The sequence below is a fragment of the Euphorbia lathyris genome, chromosome 3, assembly GCF_963576675.1.
Source record: "Euphorbia lathyris chromosome 3, ddEupLath1.1, whole genome shotgun sequence".
NCBI lineage: Eukaryota > Viridiplantae > Streptophyta > Magnoliopsida > Malpighiales > Euphorbiaceae > Euphorbia > Euphorbia lathyris.
This window is the reverse complement of record NC_088912.1, coordinates 31,882,516-31,900,539: the sequence shown is the minus strand read 5'-3', so window position 1 is coordinate 31,900,539 and position 18,024 is coordinate 31,882,516. Positions and strand designations below refer to the sequence as shown.

General features: G+C 38.2%; 1 non-coding gene across 1 annotated transcript; it reads left to right on the top strand.

Moving 5' to 3' along the window:
- Nucleotides 1-17,683: 17,683 nt before the first annotated feature.
- On the top strand, nucleotides 17,684-17,790 carry LOC136225220 (small nucleolar RNA R71). The gene has a single exon (XR_010686946.1). It is a non-coding gene; the product is annotated as a small nucleolar RNA R71 (small nucleolar RNA).
- Nucleotides 17,791-18,024: the final 234 nt, after the last annotated feature.

Here is an 18,024-nt window from a genome sequence, read left to right as displayed (position 1 = left end):
AACAACGTAATTTGGAATCACATGGGCATTGTGTATAGCATGGTGACATACGTGGGTATGTCTTGAGATACGAAAGGGAGGTGACGACGACCCGTGAGATTATGGTTCTATTTGAGTTCAAGGTACTGGTCATAATCTTGAGATGTGTTGGCTAAGGCGTAGCGACATACATGGTATATCTTGGGGCATATGTATGAGACATGTGACGAACGGTTAATTCGAGTCTCGGGGGAATCGATGTTGTGACAATGCTTCCTTTTTCTTGAACTATCGATAAGTTGTCAGCGACGTGGCGACACATATAGTATGTCTCGAGTCGACCATGCAGAAAGTGAACGGAATTTGCCCCACGATTCGAATGTTATGACAAATGAGGTATGACCACCCAGCAGTTTAGATCCGGCAAAGATGCATATCTAACGAACAGTATTCCTAATCATGATAGAAGGAGGAGGAGTACGCCGTGACACCTGGACATGTCTCCGAGTAACTCAAACACGATGGCAAAGATGCATGTGATATGTCACGATGCACCGGGTATACCCTCTAACGGTATAAACAGGACGATAAAGATGCGCGCGGCATATCCCACACAAAGTATGACACGACGAGGACATAGGGAATACCTCAGGGTCTAAAGGTGCTCCTCCGGACTAATATATGAGACACATCATAACATGCGGGGCAGACCTTTTAACGGGCATGCGAGACATGGTAAAGACGCGCGAGATACATTGTGATATACGGGGTATGTCTTCTGTTAGGCACCTAGCAAGGCGAGAACTTAGGTCGTGATATACGGGCTATGGCTCTAGACTAGTGTATCCGATATGGAAGACGCATCTACGACCTATCGCAATGTACGACCTTGACAATACCCGGATGTACACGGTGCATAGCGGCGCATCGAGTACATATCTTGACTAGTGTATAGCTGACGTGATGGAGTCGTACGGGATACTTTACGATATAGAGGTGGGACGAGGTAAGGACGTATGGGATACATTATGGCCCAAATGGTATGCCTTTCGTCTAACGTATATAACACGGTGAAAAAGGCACATGATACGCCATGACATACGGGGCATGAAGCTTATGCCCCTCGCTTGGCGTAAGGGATGAGGCGAAGTTACACATGATGCGTTATGACACATATAGTACACCTTCTGATCGGTGTGTAATGACATGGTAGAGACAAAAGGAAAGGGTCACAATATACGAGGCACAACAGGGAAAAGACATATGGGATACATCACGACATAACCGGTACACCTCATGATCGGTGTCTGAATGATTAATGGAAGATGCATGGGGTGTGTTACTTCCTACGGGGTACGACAAAGTAAAGATACAAGGAATATGTCATCACATGACAGGTGGGACTCCTGATGGGTTGACGTGTGATGACACGACGCAGTAAGGACATATGGGATACGTCACGAGAGAACATTACGCCTCTTGATAGGGTAAGGACATATTGGAGGTGCCGCGACATACGGGGTATACAAAAACGAAGGCGTAGGGGATATGCCACGACATAAGGGTTGTACCTTCTGACTAGTGCCTAGGATACTAGAGAAATGTACGAGGTACGCTACCGTACGCAAAGCATGCTAAGGCGAAGACGCATAGGATGCATCACGACATTATGGACATGCCTCCTAGCTAGCATACAAACGACATAGTGAAGACGCACGAGACGTGTCAAGGACGCATAGGATGCATCCCAACATATAGGTACGACAAGGCAAAGACGTATGGGATACGTCACGACATAACTGGTATGCCTCCTGATGGACACGCGACGTTGGGGTCAACTCTTTCTCACATTCCTAATAAACACGTCCTAAGTCTACGAAACCTAAAATGGCTGCACACAATTTGGTCAGCATGCAACGCTCTATATGGTATGACTGCAATGATTCGTTAAGCATAGAATGCATTATAACTTAAATCTGACTCGACTGATGTATAACAAGATATAAATCCATACGAACAAACTAGTTAACGAAAATCGTACATAACGCGTAATTAGATCGCAATAAAAGAAAGAAAATGTTAGATAACAATCACAATCATCACATCATCTCTCTTCCATCCTTATTCCTCCACACACTCGTTGGTCCAAGTCTCTTTCCTAGGATTTTGGTATAAGCTCACATCGTGGTCCAGAGGACGCGTGATGCCGTCGATTACTGCGGAAAAATAAATCATTCATCAAACAATACAATCCGTTCTGACGTATCAACATTCCGTGACTAAGATATCGACCAAATTGGATTGTCCCTCTGAATAACTTGTCTTTTGTTATTTCGAGAGACGCATTAGTTCGGGTTTTGACTCCCTTTTGGCGTGTCTCGGGTTTAGATGTGGTACGAGTTATTCTTTTGGTTCAATCGTTTGTTATTGACAATGACTCGTTCCCCTTTATTCGCGCGGATTCGTGTCTTGATTTTTGGATTACGACGGGATCTTTTGGATCTATCGAGAGACGCAACCACGTGTTTGTTTAGTGATGATATCACTTTATTTTAAGGAACGGACTCATCGCGTAACGCGTTTGTTTCTAGCGTCAAGAATCCGCTTGCTCGTTTTAGCTACGTGAAAAGACGGCGAGTCTTATTTGAGCACGCGATAATCTTTCGGCTAATAACAACTCTTTATTTCTTCCCATCTACAGGATATATCATCCTAACATGGTTATAGAAAATCAACGTTTCGTTGAATCGCATGCTTATTCGAAGCAGGGATATTACCGTCCTTTTTTCATTTAGGCACGAGTCGAGCAAACACGCAGATTGGGCCATACTTCTTGTAGTTTTGGTAAGGGTCGAAATGATCGAGCCATTAGTCAAACTCACAGTCTCGTCCATATGGCGCAATTATGCAGTTTAGCTTAATTCGGCTTTATGATTTTAAACGGCGTACATACCGGCTCGAGGCACGTATTTAACGGCATTGGTTCATTTTCTTTAACTACCCTCGGGATGGATATATATCGTAGATACAGAATGACTTTGGTCATTTCATTTTCTTTTATTTTCTTTGGTCACTTTTGCGGATACATCCATTTCTCTTAAGAACAACACAAGGCGTAACGTAAGAGCTCGTCTTTTATTCGGAAGGGACGGGCCATGTTTGCAACACTCTTTACGTTACAACTGGGTCGTTCGGAACAGAAATGTTCTTTGTTTTCGTTTCGTCATAATTTCGCTTTATCCCAACGTATTTAAAGAATGTGAATAACGGTTATCGTTAATATAGTCTTTTGAATCGAGCTATAACTATCCTTAATATCAAACCGATTTGAACTAATACGTGCTCATGTCACCACGCATTTCCTGAACATGTGCCTTCTTCGGGACACGGAAAGGGACCAGGCGGGTCGCACAAGTTCATTCATACGAGATGACTAAGTCGTCTTTAATTCGAATCGTTTCGATGATTTGGGGTAGTTTGTATATCGGTTTAAGAGTATATATTAACGTATCGTTTCATTTTCTTTACATATTTTAGGATTAGACACGTATCATGACAATTTTGAAAACACGAACTGATTCATTTATCACATCAAAAATGGTAACGGGTAATCCTATGGCAACTTCTAAGGCTACTATATGCTGACACGGCTGATCGCGGGACCTCACAGGACCGCACAAATTCGCCCCTAATGAATGGATGGGGACCCTTTGGCGCCTTACTGTAAGGGGGAACTTACACTAGCATCTTTCGAGCGACGAATGGACTCTCGCTAGAGGTTTCGCGAAAATTACCCAAAAGGTTTGCAATAATGCGTATGAATGCATACGAAAAGAAATAATACGATCCGTCCCCGTTAATGGCTTAATACACGCCTTCCGGAATCAAATTTCTCGCTTCCCCAGTAGAGTCGCCACTTGTTAGACAAGGTGCCGAACGGCCTCGCCCGGGCGGACCGGGGGGTGGACACCTCATGGCGACGTAAGCGGTGATTGGTGCCGAAAGCAAACAATCGTGGAATCAAGCTGCTCGGCAGGACCGGAGCTCGGAGTATGGAAGAGTCGCCACACACGAATGGGAAAATGAACACCGATCCCTTGCGGGAGACCGGTGAGGGTTCGGGAAACTTAGGTACGAGCCGAGAAGGCTAGCTCCTTTCTGGAGATGGGCTACTAGGCACCCCGACATCGCCCGGTTATGAACCACCAGCCTCCTACTCAGCGTGTTAGGCGATAACGGACTAATCGCATATTTCTTTAAGTTTAAAATTCATTTGAAACCTTTTCTTTCTCGCTTTGAAAACCGTTTTGAGCATGTTGTTTAAAAGCCACGTTAGTAAAGAATCACCCATTTTGCATAAATTTAAAATACATAGGAGAGAGAGGGGGAGAAGGAAGAATTGGTTTATTCACAGTGTGATTTAGGCTTTTATGTCGTATATTACATCTACGCTAATCTTACTCCCAAAAACGAGTTTATTTACATGGTTCGTACCTTAATCGCCGTTGGAACGATTTAGGTACGTTTCAAAGCCCTGTTAATGATGATCACTCGAATCGCCGTTGGAACGACTTGAGCGTTTGAAAATGTTGAGCAAACAGTTTTAATCTAAAAACGTGATTAAGCATACAAGTCAATTTATTTTGTACAAAACCATTTAGTTAGGAAAGCAATTCAAAACTTCATTATTTACAACGAAACAATTTACAATGTTCGCTTAATTCGTCGTTGGAACGGATTAAGGTTTCAACACGTGATGTTTTGGAAACGGTTTAAAAATGACAAAAAAAGTTATTTACACTTTAGGAATATCTAGAAAAACTTTTAATTTAAACAAACAACTTGAAATCTCTTTTTGTCTTTTATTTTCCCATTTTCACTCAATTAACCTTCACTTGAACATAATTACAACACTTACTAATTAAACCCAAATTCACCCAACCCAAATACTTTTTAAAACATATATATATATAGGAAATTCAAAAAAGAGGAAATAAATATACTTATTTATATGAATATACACTATGGAAAAATAATAATAATACTTATATAAAAAAGGTAAAACAATAATGTATATATGAATTAATAAGTAAAAATGGTAGTAAGTATAATACTTGATATGATACACATTTTATTTTAACTTGAGAATATGTAAAAAGTAATGGATAAAGTTTATAAATAAGAAAACCATATTTAAACTAAAATAGTTTTTATACATAATAAATATATGGAGGATAACCCACCCAAAACAATAAAAGAAAAATATACATATATACATATAGCCTTCATAAAACCAAATTAATGAAAATCATACCCAAATATACAAAATAGGTATTCAATAGTAAGTTATTACCAGTGTTTTGAAAACCGGACCGGCCGGTCGAACCGCGAACCAGTCAAGTGTCCGGTCCGGTTTTAGCTATACATGTTCAACTCTATTAAACCGCATCAAACCGGGGTTGAACCGCGAACCGGTGTTGAACCAGTGAACCGGATTGACCCTGGTTTTTTGCCATTTTTTGAAAAACATATTGAATTAAGGGAAAAATTTAAAAATTAGGTAGAGAACAACCTCTTTAATAATTGGTGTTAATTAATTTAATTTTAATCTTAATATTGTGTTAAACTATGGGTTTGATTTTAGATGTGTGAATTTTTAATTAATGTGTTAAATTAAGGATTGGTTACCGATGTGTGAATTTTTATATTATCTGTATGAATTTTTAATTTTTAATTAATATGTTAACTTAAGAATTGTTTATTATATGTATGAAATTTTTAATTTTATGTTCAATGAAACATCATTTTATTTTTTTTATATATATTTATTTATTTTTTTATCCGGTTGAACCATTCCAGTTGAACCGGTTGAACCTATTGAACCTTGAACCAGTTGTCTCACCGGTTCAACGTCCGGTCCGGTTTTCAAAACATTGGTTATTACTAGTCATATACTTTGAAAATAATTTTAATAATCCTATTACATATTTATACATATACCTATACAAGAATAAATGTAAAAAAGATGAGAAAAAGGTTGGGAAAATGGATTTTTTAAGTTCCAGCAGCTTTACCGACGGAAACTCCGTCGGTAACCCGCTTTTAGTGACAGAAAACGGCAATTTACAGAAATAGTCCAACAGTTTCCAGATTTTATCAAAAACATTAGATCTACTCTATTTTGTCATTTTCGCCTCCAAACTACCCCAAATCGGGTTATGATTTGTAACGGAGGATTCTAAAACGACGTTTTATTGAAAATAACGATTCAAAACATTTATAAAACAACGGATCTACGACGTTTGTATCCCGAACTACCCTTGAATCGGGTCACGGTTCGTATTGGGATCCAAAACGAAGTTTTTATTTCAAAACTAAAACCAAATACTTGTTAAAATGCAAAACAAAAAAATTAACTTAACAAATCTAAATAATAAAAGTGTAAAAAACAAATAAATAAATAGATTCAAACAATAAAAAGAGATGAATAAATAAACGGGTCTAGTTCCTCGGATTATTACCTCTCAATCGGTAATAGGAATGCCAAATCAAGTCGATTGATAGTGTTTTGAGTCGGATTTTTTTTATGTTTTTGCTTTGTTCGGGTCTCGGGGAATTTTTCCAGAGGTTCGGATTTTTTCCCCCTCTTAAAATGCATTAGGCTCCATCCTATTTATAGGCATGGAGCCTTAACAATTAATATTGCTTTGGCTTGGAGCCTAAGGGTAGGCTCCAAGCAAAGCTAAATTAGCTTACTCTTGACTTGGAGCCAAGGGTAAGCTAATTTGGCTTAATATATATCATTATAATAATTATTATTATTAATGTTATCATTATTATTTTTTATTATTATTATTTTTTTTTAATAAACCCTATGTAACATTGCACTTGGCATTGGCCAAGTGCACCAAAATGCACTTGGCCGAATGCCAAGTGCAGGGGCTGGGCCTGGGCGGCCTAGTCCCTGTCACGGGCCGTCCAACGGCCCGTGACGTAAATACCGGCCCCGTCAGGGGCCGCGTTTATACCTATATTGGAAAATAAATATAAAATACTCCTAAAATTAACCAAAACTAAAAAATGATTTTTATCAAAAATATTTTTACCAAAACCGATTTTATAAAATTAGCTTTTATAAAATTGGTCTTTTTACAAAACTCTCTTTTTATTTTTCGAGTTTTAAAACAAAACCCTTATCGACCCGAAATTTTATTAATAATAGAATTAATAAGAAAATGACACGAAATACTCCGAACTTGGCGAGACGGTTTAAGATTTTATTCGCGGAACCGATTCGCCCGTCATCTCGATTCGATTTCCGAATTCGATCAAACCGGTCTCCACGGTTCCTTTGAACAATGTTTTTTTATTTATTATTTTTATTGACTCATCATTTATTTTAATCGACTGATTCGGATCCCTTTTTATAATTTTTCTTCATCGGTCCTCCGACCCCGGTGTCTACAACAGTGGAAGCAGTTAATTATGGAGGAGGTCTAGCACTCTTCTGGAAACAGAAAAATTCAGTCAAATTACTCCGCTTCTCGCGGAATTACATTGACATGGAAATAAGTCTAGCAGGTCAGGACCCATGGAGATTGACGGGTTACTATGGTTACCCGGAGAGAGCTCGTAGGAAGGATTCATGGGATCTAATTAAGCAACTATCAACTCTTTCTTCCCTTCCCTGGTTAATAATTGGAGATTTCAACGACATCAGGACTCAAAACGAAAAGTCAGGAGGTACACGACAGAGCCCTGCACTGATGAGAGGTTTTAACTCAGCTATAGAATCAAGTGGTCTATCAGATATCAGCCTAGTGGGTCACCCTTTTACATGGGAAAGAGGGCGGGAATCAGGTAGGCTAGTTGAAGAAAGGATCGACAGAGCTCTTGCCTCCTCAAATTGGCGCCTCAGGTTCCCCGAAGCTAAATTAATAAATGAAGAGGTTACTTGTTCAAATCATACAGCCCTATTTCTGTTTGTAAGACAGAATACAGTACATTTTAAGCAAGGCTTCAGGTTTAAAAACGCATGGATTCACGAGAGTGACTGCAGGGACAGAGTTGTTTCAGGATGGCAGAATGAGACTGACGCCCTCCTCACAAACAGATTAAAGGATTGCGGATCGTCATTACTTCAATGGGGCAAAGAGTTGAGGAATCAATTCAAACTGAAAGTGGAAAATTGCAAAGCTGTGATCAGCAGAACAAAAAAGAGAAACGACGCTGAATCTGTAGAGGCTTATAAGGGGGCGAAAGAAGAATTGGATACACTATTGCTGCAGAAAGAGAGTTATTGGGGTCAGCGGGCTAAACAACAATGGCTGAAAGGAGGAGACTTAAATTCTGGGTTCTTTCACAAAGCAGCAACGGCAAGAAGGAAGAAAAACGAACTACTCATGCTGAAAGGGAGCGACAGAGAATGGAAAGAATGGGGGAACGGTCTAGAAGAAATCATCACTTCATACTTTAATGGTATTTTCACTTCCGACATGTCTGACCCGGATCCTATACTATCGAACATATCATGCAAAGTAACAGAGACAAAAAATGAAGACCTACTTAGACCTTTTAGTCCAGAGGAAGTCAAAATAGCCGTCTTCTCAATGCATCCTGAAAAGAGTCCTGGCCCGGATGGGTTTAATCCTTGTTTCTACCAAAAGTTCTGGGGTGTGGTGGGTGCAAAAGTGACAGCGGCATGCCTCCAGTTGCTCAATTCTAGAGAATTATCGGAGGAAATTAATGAAACAATGCTGGTTCTGATCCCAAAGAAAGCAGGCCCAGAATATGCTTCCGATCTACGTCCTATCGCCTTGTGCAACGTGATTTACAAGATAATTTCAAAAGTCTTGGCAAATAGGCTTAAGACAGTACTACCTAGTATCATCTCAGAACAGCAGAGTGCCTTTATACTAGGAAGATTGATCACAGACAATGCAATGCTTGCTTTTGAGGTAAATCACTACCTTAATAGGAAAACCCAAGGAAAGACAGGATATGCAGCGCTGAAGTTAGACATGGCAAAATCCTACGATAGGGTAGAATGGAATTTTCTCGAGAAGATGATGCTCAAATTGGGTTTCTTTCCATCATGGGTCCAACTAATAATGCAATGTGTTACCAAGGCAAGATATAACATCATCAACGGGCCACACGAGATTGGACCTATCATTCCAAAGAGAGGTCTAAGACAAGGCGACCCCATTTCACCATACCTTTTCCTAATATGAGCAGAAGGCCTGTCAGCTGCTTTATCCGCACTAGAAACAAGGGGAAAAATTCACGGATGTTCGATAGCATCACAAGCACCGGCAATAACTCACCTATTTTTTGCTGATGATAGTTACTTGTTTTTCAGGGCTACGATAGAAGAAAGCGAAGAAATACGACAATGCCTCAAACAATATGAGGAAGCATCCGGACAGAAAATTAATCTTAATAAATCTACTCTTCACTTCAGCAAAAATGTGTCAACAGCAGTAAAGACGAGTGTTGGAGCCAACTTGGAAGTGGAAGTAGTAATTAGCCCAGGCAAGTACCTAGGCCTACCATCATTGATCGGAAGAAACAGAAGAGAGGTGTTCGAGTATATTGAAACGATGATCAGAAAAAGAATAAGTAGCTGGAAGAACAGATTTCTATCAAAAGCAGGGAAGGAAATACTTATCAAATCTGTTCTACAATCTCTCCCATCATATGTCATGAGCATGTTCCTAATTCCTATAACACTCTGTGAAGACTTTGAAAAAGTGATTAACTCCTTCTGGTGGGGCTCGGAGGGTGGGCAAGGACGGAAGATACATTGGAGATCTTGGGAGAAGTTATGCAAATCGAAACAACTAGGAGGTATGGGTTTTAAGAACTTTCACAGTTATAATATTGCATTTTTAGCAAAACAGGCATGGCGTATGCTGGTCAACCCAACCTCTCTTGTTGCAAGAATCTATAAAGCTCGATATTTCCCTCAGTCCACCATCCTAGAGGCTGAAATTAAATCGAACCCAAGCTATATATGGAGGAGTATTATGGCTGGCCTTCCCTTACTAAAGTCACAAAGTCGATTATTAATTGGGTCGGGATCAGAAGTAAACATTTGGACAGACCCCTGGCTGCCTGATGATATTAACCCTTTTATGGACAGCACTGCACCTCCAGGACGAGAAGAAGATACGATAGCATCTCTCCGAGAAAGCCTGCAAGGGACTTGGGATTATAGGAAACTACAAGAGTTATTTTCCGCAAGGGACAGAATGCTAATCACAAAAATACAACTGAGCGGGAGGGAAATTCGTGACAGGTGGACATGAAAATTGGAAAGAAATGGAATCTATTCGGTTAGAAGTGGATACAGACACCTTCAATTTCAACCAACAGAAAATGAGGAGGATGTTCTAGGCGAAGTCTGGGGGTAAAATATGGAAGATCCACGTCCCGCCTTAGGTTCGTCATCTGGTTTGGAGGGCAACAGCTCGTTGCTTACCATCTCGTTCTGAACTGGCAAAAAAACGGGTTGATACCACTACTTTGTGTCCGCGCTGTAGTCAAGAGAACGAAACCATCTTTCATGCATTGATATCGTGTCCAGAAGCACGACAGGTATGGATTCTAACATATATTGGTGATCTGAGCAGGAGAGTAAACAACTTGGCTGAATTCTGGATTTATATTAAAAACAAGCTTGGCAATAGTTCTCTAGAATTGGCTGCCATCTTGTGTTGGGCTATATGGAATGACCGGAACATCGTTCTCTGGGAAGGTAAACGACAGCCGCTGGCCATCACAGTGTGCAGCGCCAAATCTTTTTTAGCTAAGTGGCAAGAAGCCCAAAAAGTGACGGATACGAGAGAACCAACTTCGCTGCGTTCAACTTGGACCTGCCCGGAAGAGGGTCGATTAAAACTGAATATCGATGCAGCTTTGTTTACGGAAACATGGAGGGTGGGTTTTGGCTTTATAGTTCAGAACCATAGTGCTGAATGTTGAAACACCTTTCCATATAATTTTGATTTGACAAAATTGTTTAAGTGTAATTAAAAAATATTCTAAACACACTAAGTTTAAATGCTTTGATTTATTCTACTAATGTGTTTGTTCAATGTTGTTGAGCGATTTCCGCAAGTGCACGGTATACGCTTGTAGTAATAAAAGATATCGAACCCACAGGGAACGCTTTTTAACTAAAACTTTATTTTATTCGGTTTAGTCACGTGTTTAGGTTTAACAAAAGAAAATCGTTTAATTAATTGTATTGGTTTGGGTAAATTAGTATTAGATAGGAGGATTATATCGAGTTTAGAGAACAGTTCCGTTCTTGGTTGGAAACGTTTTGCTAGTATGCGAATATTAACACTTCAAAACCAATTCCTATGTGAAGTAAGTGACATTAATGTGAATATTAATCCCTGAAACTGAGATAAACAAAACTGAAATATTAAATTGAAGGAAAACCAAAGGTTGTTCCTTAAATGAAAGAAATAAACTAATGAATTAATGCACTTTTATTCACTATTATAAACAATACCATAATATATATTTACATAGAAACATTATAAAAACATAAATTACAATCAAACAATCATATATATATTAAAAACAACAGACAGAAACGCATAAAATATATCCCTAAGTAGATGACAGACGACGTGCATTGGCCCTGTTAATCTTCGTTTGAATGAAGACTTGCCTCTCTGGTGCAGAAAGGAATGTTGGACCAGAACGGAAAACTCGTTTGACAAGTCCCTCGTTCTCCAAGAACTCGTAGTCTAAAATAGGGAATGGTTCTGTATCAGTCCAAGGAACAGAAATGGTTCCCTTGGCTCCCAATATGATTCCACAAATGATGTTGGCGAACCCAATCTTCCGTTTCTTTGAACGGGAAGCAGCAACTAACCCCTCCATTAGAATCTTTGAGGAGTTCACTGAGTTGCCTTGGAAAATGTCGCCCAACACATAAAGATCAGTATCTTTCACAACATTGCTACTGACTCGACCAAAAAGGCTGTGACAGAGGAACTTATGCAGATACAGCATGGAATTAGAATTAATGGATTTGTTGAAGGCAAGACGTGGATTGAATCGCCAAAATCCTGTTAGCATCCTCCATATATCTCTAGAAGTCATATCCCTTCCAGGATGGTGTTGAGTTGTGTCTCGTGGTGGAAATCCAAACCAATTGTGAAGTTCTGGATATCCAAAAGTGAATACCTCCCCCTCACAACGAAAACTGAGACGAACACGTCTCTTGTTGACGAACCTAACGGTGGAGAAAAATTCCAGAACCCAATTTCCAATTATAGGAAATTTCATAGAAACAAATTTGGTCCAACCCAAATTAGTCAGATAGCGATCAATGTCTTCGCTTATCCCGAGTTCCTCGTTCAGAAACTCGTCCAGATACATCATGCCAAAGAACTGAGCATATCTGAATTGCATAAAGCGTTTCCCCTCGTCATGGTTATAAATGGGAAACCATGCACCATATCGATCGAAGATATCAACTTTCCCTTTTTGAGAAGAAGTGCGTTTTTGAACATTTTTCAAAGACTTAGTCATGTCTGTGAGAGAAAAGAAAATGAAGTCTGTAGGATTTGAGAATTTGAGAAAGAAATTCAGAAAGATGAAATAAAATGGAAGAAGTCTGATCCTACAGGAATATATAAATCCTATAAGTGAAAGGTTGTGTCTGTTAGAAAGAAAAAGGTGTCAAAGTGATACCTCTTTGATTCAACTGACAGAAATTTTAAAGAAGGAAGACTGTAATCCCTTACAGTTATTTCAAATTGGAAAATACAGAAAATCTCAACTGAGATTTTCGGAATCTCAACTGAGATTTTCAAATCCTGGAATATGAAAAATCTCAACTGAGATTTCTGCATATTTAATTTCGCAATAATACTTAATACTTAATGAAATTTTCAAAACATGACTAAATTAAAATTTTAATGTTAACAAAACTCATTTATGCACAAAAATAAATATATAAAAATAAATAAAAATTAAAGTAAACAAACATTAAAAATAAAAAAACTATAAATAAAACATGAAAACTAAAGAAATTAATTTTCATAAAATTTATCCACAGATTCAATTGCTTGAATTGGAGCTCCGTCGAAGTAAATTTTGCAACGATTACCATTGACCTTAAATCGTTCGCCATTAGACTTTTCTAGCTCCAATGTTCCGTAATCAAATGTTTTAACAACCAAAAATGGTCCAGCTCATCTAGATTTTAACTTACTTGGAAATAATTTTAATCTCGAATTAAAAAGTAAGACCTTATCCCCAACATTAAAGTTTTTAATTTTGATTTTTGCATCATGCCACTTTTTAATTTTTTCCTTATAAATTCTTGCATTTTCGTAGGACAAATAGCGTAATTCATCCAACTCGTTTAAGTCAAACAAACGCTTTTTCCCTGCACTTTGCAAATCATAATTAAGGGTTTTTATAGCCCAATATGCTTTATGTTCTAATTCAACCGGCAAATGACAAGCTTTACCATAGACTAATCTATAAGGTGTCATCCCGATAGGCGTTTTAAATGCAGTACGGTATGCCCATAATGCATCGTTAAGTTTATGTGCTCAGTCTCTTCTAGAAGACGAAACTGTTTTCTCAAGTATCCATTTGAGTTCTCTATTTGAAATTTCTGCTTGACCATTCGTTTGAGGATGGTACGGTGTAGAGATACGGTGGTGTACTCCGTATTTTCTCATAAGTGACTCAAAAGCTCTATTTACGAAATGGGTACCACCGTCGCTTACCATAACCCTAGGAACTCCAAATCGACAGAATATTGAATTTAAAAACTTAACAACTACTTTAGAATCATTTGTCGGGGTTGCAATTGCTTCAACCCACTTTGAAACATAATCTACGGCTACTAATATGTAATTTTTGCCAAAAGAAGGAGGAAAAGGACCCATGAAATCAATTCCCCATACGTCGAAGATTTCAACTTCCAATATGTTCGTAAGAGGCATCTCATCTTTCCTTCCTATATTCCCTGTTCTTTGACACTTATCACAGCGGATAATAAATGAACGGACATCTTTAAACAGAGTAGGCCAAAAGAATCCGCATTCAAGTATTCTAGCTGCTGTTTTGCTTACGCTATTATGACCTCCGTAAGCGCTAGCATGACATTCTAACATTATAGATTCATATTCAAACTCACTAACACATCTCCTAAATATTCCATCGCCGCATGTTTTGAACAAGAATGGATCTTCCCAAAAATATTTCTTAACTTCTGAAAAGAATTTCTTCTTTTGCTGAGAAGTCAATCCATCTGGCACAACATGTGCAGCTAAGTAATTGGCTATATCCGCATACCATGGAGCTATGACACTTTGTACTTGCATGAGATGTTCATCGGGGAAATCATCTCGAATGCCTGATGTTTCACCGATGGGACCGTTTTCATCCTCAAGTCTTGATAGATGATCGGCGACCAGGTTTTCAACTCCCTTTTTGTCTTTAATCTTAATGTCAAATTCTTGCAATAGTAAAACCCATCTAATAAGACGTGGTTTCGCATCTTTCTTAGCAAATAAATATCGTAAAGCTGCATGATCAGTATAAATGATGACTTTAGATCCTAACAAATAAGATCGGAATTTATCACATGCAAAAACTACTGCTAACATTTCTTTTTCAGTTGTGGTGTAATTTAGTTGTGCACCGGACAAAGTGTGACTCGCATAATATATAACATGAAGTTTCTTATCCTTCCTTTGACCTAATACACATCCTACAGCTAAGTCACTCGCATCACACATAATTTCGAAAGGTAGATTCCAATCGGGTTTTGATATTATAGGTGTACTGACTAAAGCCGTTTTCAAAGTATTAAAAGCTTGTAAACAATCATTATTAAAATCAAAAGTTGAATCCTTCATAAGCAAATTAGTAAGTGGTTTGGAGATTACAGAAAAGTTCTTTATAAACCATATGTAAAAACCTGCATGACCCAAAAATGATCTTACTCCCTTAACAATGGTTGGTGGGGGTAATTTTTCTATAACTGAAGTCTTTGCTCTGTCCACCTCTAAACCTTTTTCAGAAATCTTATGACCTAAAACAATTTCTTCGTCTACCATGAAATGACATTTTTTTCCAATTTAATACTAAATTCGTTTCCTCACATCTAGACAATACTTTATCTAAGTTTTGTAAACACGCATCGAAAGAATCTCCATAAACTGAAAAATCATCCATGAAAACTTCCATTATGTCTTCAATGAAGTCATTAAATATTGCTGTCATACAACGTTGAAAAGTTGCTGGTGCATTACATAGACCAAAAGGCATTCTTCTATATGCAAATGTTCCGTAAGGACATGTGAAGGTTGTTTTATCTTGGTCATCCGGGTAAATGTAAATTTGAAAGAATCCGGAGTAACCGTCTAGGAAACAGTAAAATGCATGCTCGGCTATCCTTTCGATCATTTGATCAATGAAAGGTAGAGGAAAATGATCTTTCCTAGTAGCTTTATTTAGGTTCCTATAGTCTATACAAACCCTCCAACCGGTGGTGGTTCGTGTAGGTATCATTTCACCTTCATCATTTCTTACAACAGTTATGCCTCCCTTTTTAGGTACACAATGGATTGGACTAACCCACTCACTATCCGAGATCGGATAAATGATTCCATTGTCTAAAAGTTTAGTAATCTCATTTTTGACTACTTCTTTCATGTTCGGATTTAAGCGTCTTTGCCTATCCGCTTTAGGTGGCTTGTCCTCTTCTAAGTGAATTCTATGCATTACTATACTAGGATTAATTCCTTTTAAGTCTGAAATTTGCCAACCCATACTTCCTATCCTATTTCTAACAACTTCTTTCAATTTTTCTTCTTGATCGCTTGTTAATTTGTTAGAAATAATTATAGGTAGAGAATCGCCTTCGCCTAAGAAAGCGTACCTCAAATGACTGGGTAACTCTTTAAGTTCTAATTTAGGGGGTGTTACAATTGAAGGCGGAACTGGTCCATCTTCTCTAATCAAAGGCTCTGGGTCCTTATCATCTAATTCCTCATCTATTATAGGTTCAATTATTTCTTCACCTTGAATTACATCATTGACACATTCCTCGACTAAATCAAGTTTCATACAAGCGAATTCCTCCATAGGGTATTTCATCGCTTTGTTCATGTTAAACTCGACCTTATCTTCTCCTATCCTTAAAACTACCTTCCCTTCCGACACATCTACTAGAGCGCGTCCCGTGTTCATAAACGGTCTACCGAAAATTAAAGGGCAATTTACATCATATGCAAAGTCTAATATAACAAAATCGGTAGGAAAAATAAATTTATCGACTTTGACTAAAACATCTTCGATTATACCATACGGCCTTTTAGTGGTTTGATCCGCTAATTGCAAAACCATATTAGTACGTTTGATATCTTCTTCTAAACCTAGTTTTATAAAAATAGACAATGGCATTAAGTTTATACTTGCTCCTAAATCACAAAGACAACTTGGGAATTCAATATCTCCCAACTTACACGGAATAGTAAAACATCCGGGATCCTTGAGTTTAGTGGGCAAATTACTTGATACTATTGAACTACAGTCTTCAGTTAACGAAATGGATGAAATTCCTTCCCAACTGATTTTCTTTGAAATCAAATCCTTTAAAAACTTACCATAGTTAGGAATTTGTGTGATTGCATCCATAAATGTCAAATTGATGTGCAAAGTTTTAAGTTTATCCAAAAACTTTAGAAGTTATTTATCATAGTCCTTATTTCGAACTTTATGTGGAAAAGGTGGCTTGGGTACAAAAGTTTTGGTACCTGCGTCAGATGGTGAATTATTTGTGATTAAGATATCTTCTTTGGACTTTGGTAAATCAGTTCCCAGTAATGTTACATCTTTGGGCATTTCAGGCCCTTGATAATTTTTTCCTGAACGAAGAGTAATAGCCTTCACCTGCTCTTTCGGATTTTTTTCCGTATGGCTAGGAAGACTTCCCTCTTTTCGGGATGGAATTGATTTAGCAAGTTGACCAATTTGGATCTCCAAATTATGGATGCTAGATGAGTGGTTTTTAATAAGCTGATCGAATTTATTTTCGATCCGTTTAAAACCATCGTCGTGATTACTTATTTTTCCACAGATAGCATCTATAAACTTGTCGATTTTAGAAGATAAAGTGCTAATCGTATCTCTTGACTGATTTTGATAATTAATGGTACGATTTTGATTAGCACTGGCATTATTGTTACTGTTATCTTTCCAGTTAAAGTTAGGATGATTCCTCCATCCAGCATTATAGGTATTAGAATAAGGATTATTAGTTTGGTTTTGCCCTTGGACAAAATTTACCTGTTCGATCTCACTCATATTTTCGTAGTCCACATCCGTTTGGATTGGATTACCATTGATATCGCGTGGTGCCATAAACTTGTCAATTTTGTGCGATAAAGCAGAAAATTGGGCTTGTAGCATCGCGACTGGATCAAGTTCAACTATACCTTTAACTGATGGTGTGGTTGAGGATGATGGTTTTGCCACCGGCATATGTCCACGTTCCGCGGGCCACATACTGTTGTTGATTATCATTTCCTCCAAAAGTTCTCTCGCTTGGGCTGATGTTTTCTTCATAAATAGCCCTCCCGACATAGCATCTAATGAACCCCTAGTTGTAGGATTTAGTCCATTGTAAAATGTTTGCATTAAAAGTTCAGCGGGTAATTGGTGGTGTGGGCATAAACGTTGAAGTTCTTTAAAACATTCCCAAGTTTCATAAAGAGTCTCATTGTCATTTTGAGAAAAAGATGTTAACTCTTTTATGACTCTTGCGGTTTTTGCTAAAGGAAAATATTTAGATAAAAATGCTTGGGCTAATTGTTCCCAAGTGGCAAAAGTTGCGGCTGGCATAGAAGTTAACCATTCTTTGGCTCTATCCTTCAAAGTGAAAGGAAAGAGGCGAAGTTTGATTGCTTCTGCAGTCACATCTGGAATTTTAAAAGTATCATAAATTTCAAGGAAATTTGTTAAGTGGGTGTTAGGATTTTCGTTAGGTAACCCGTA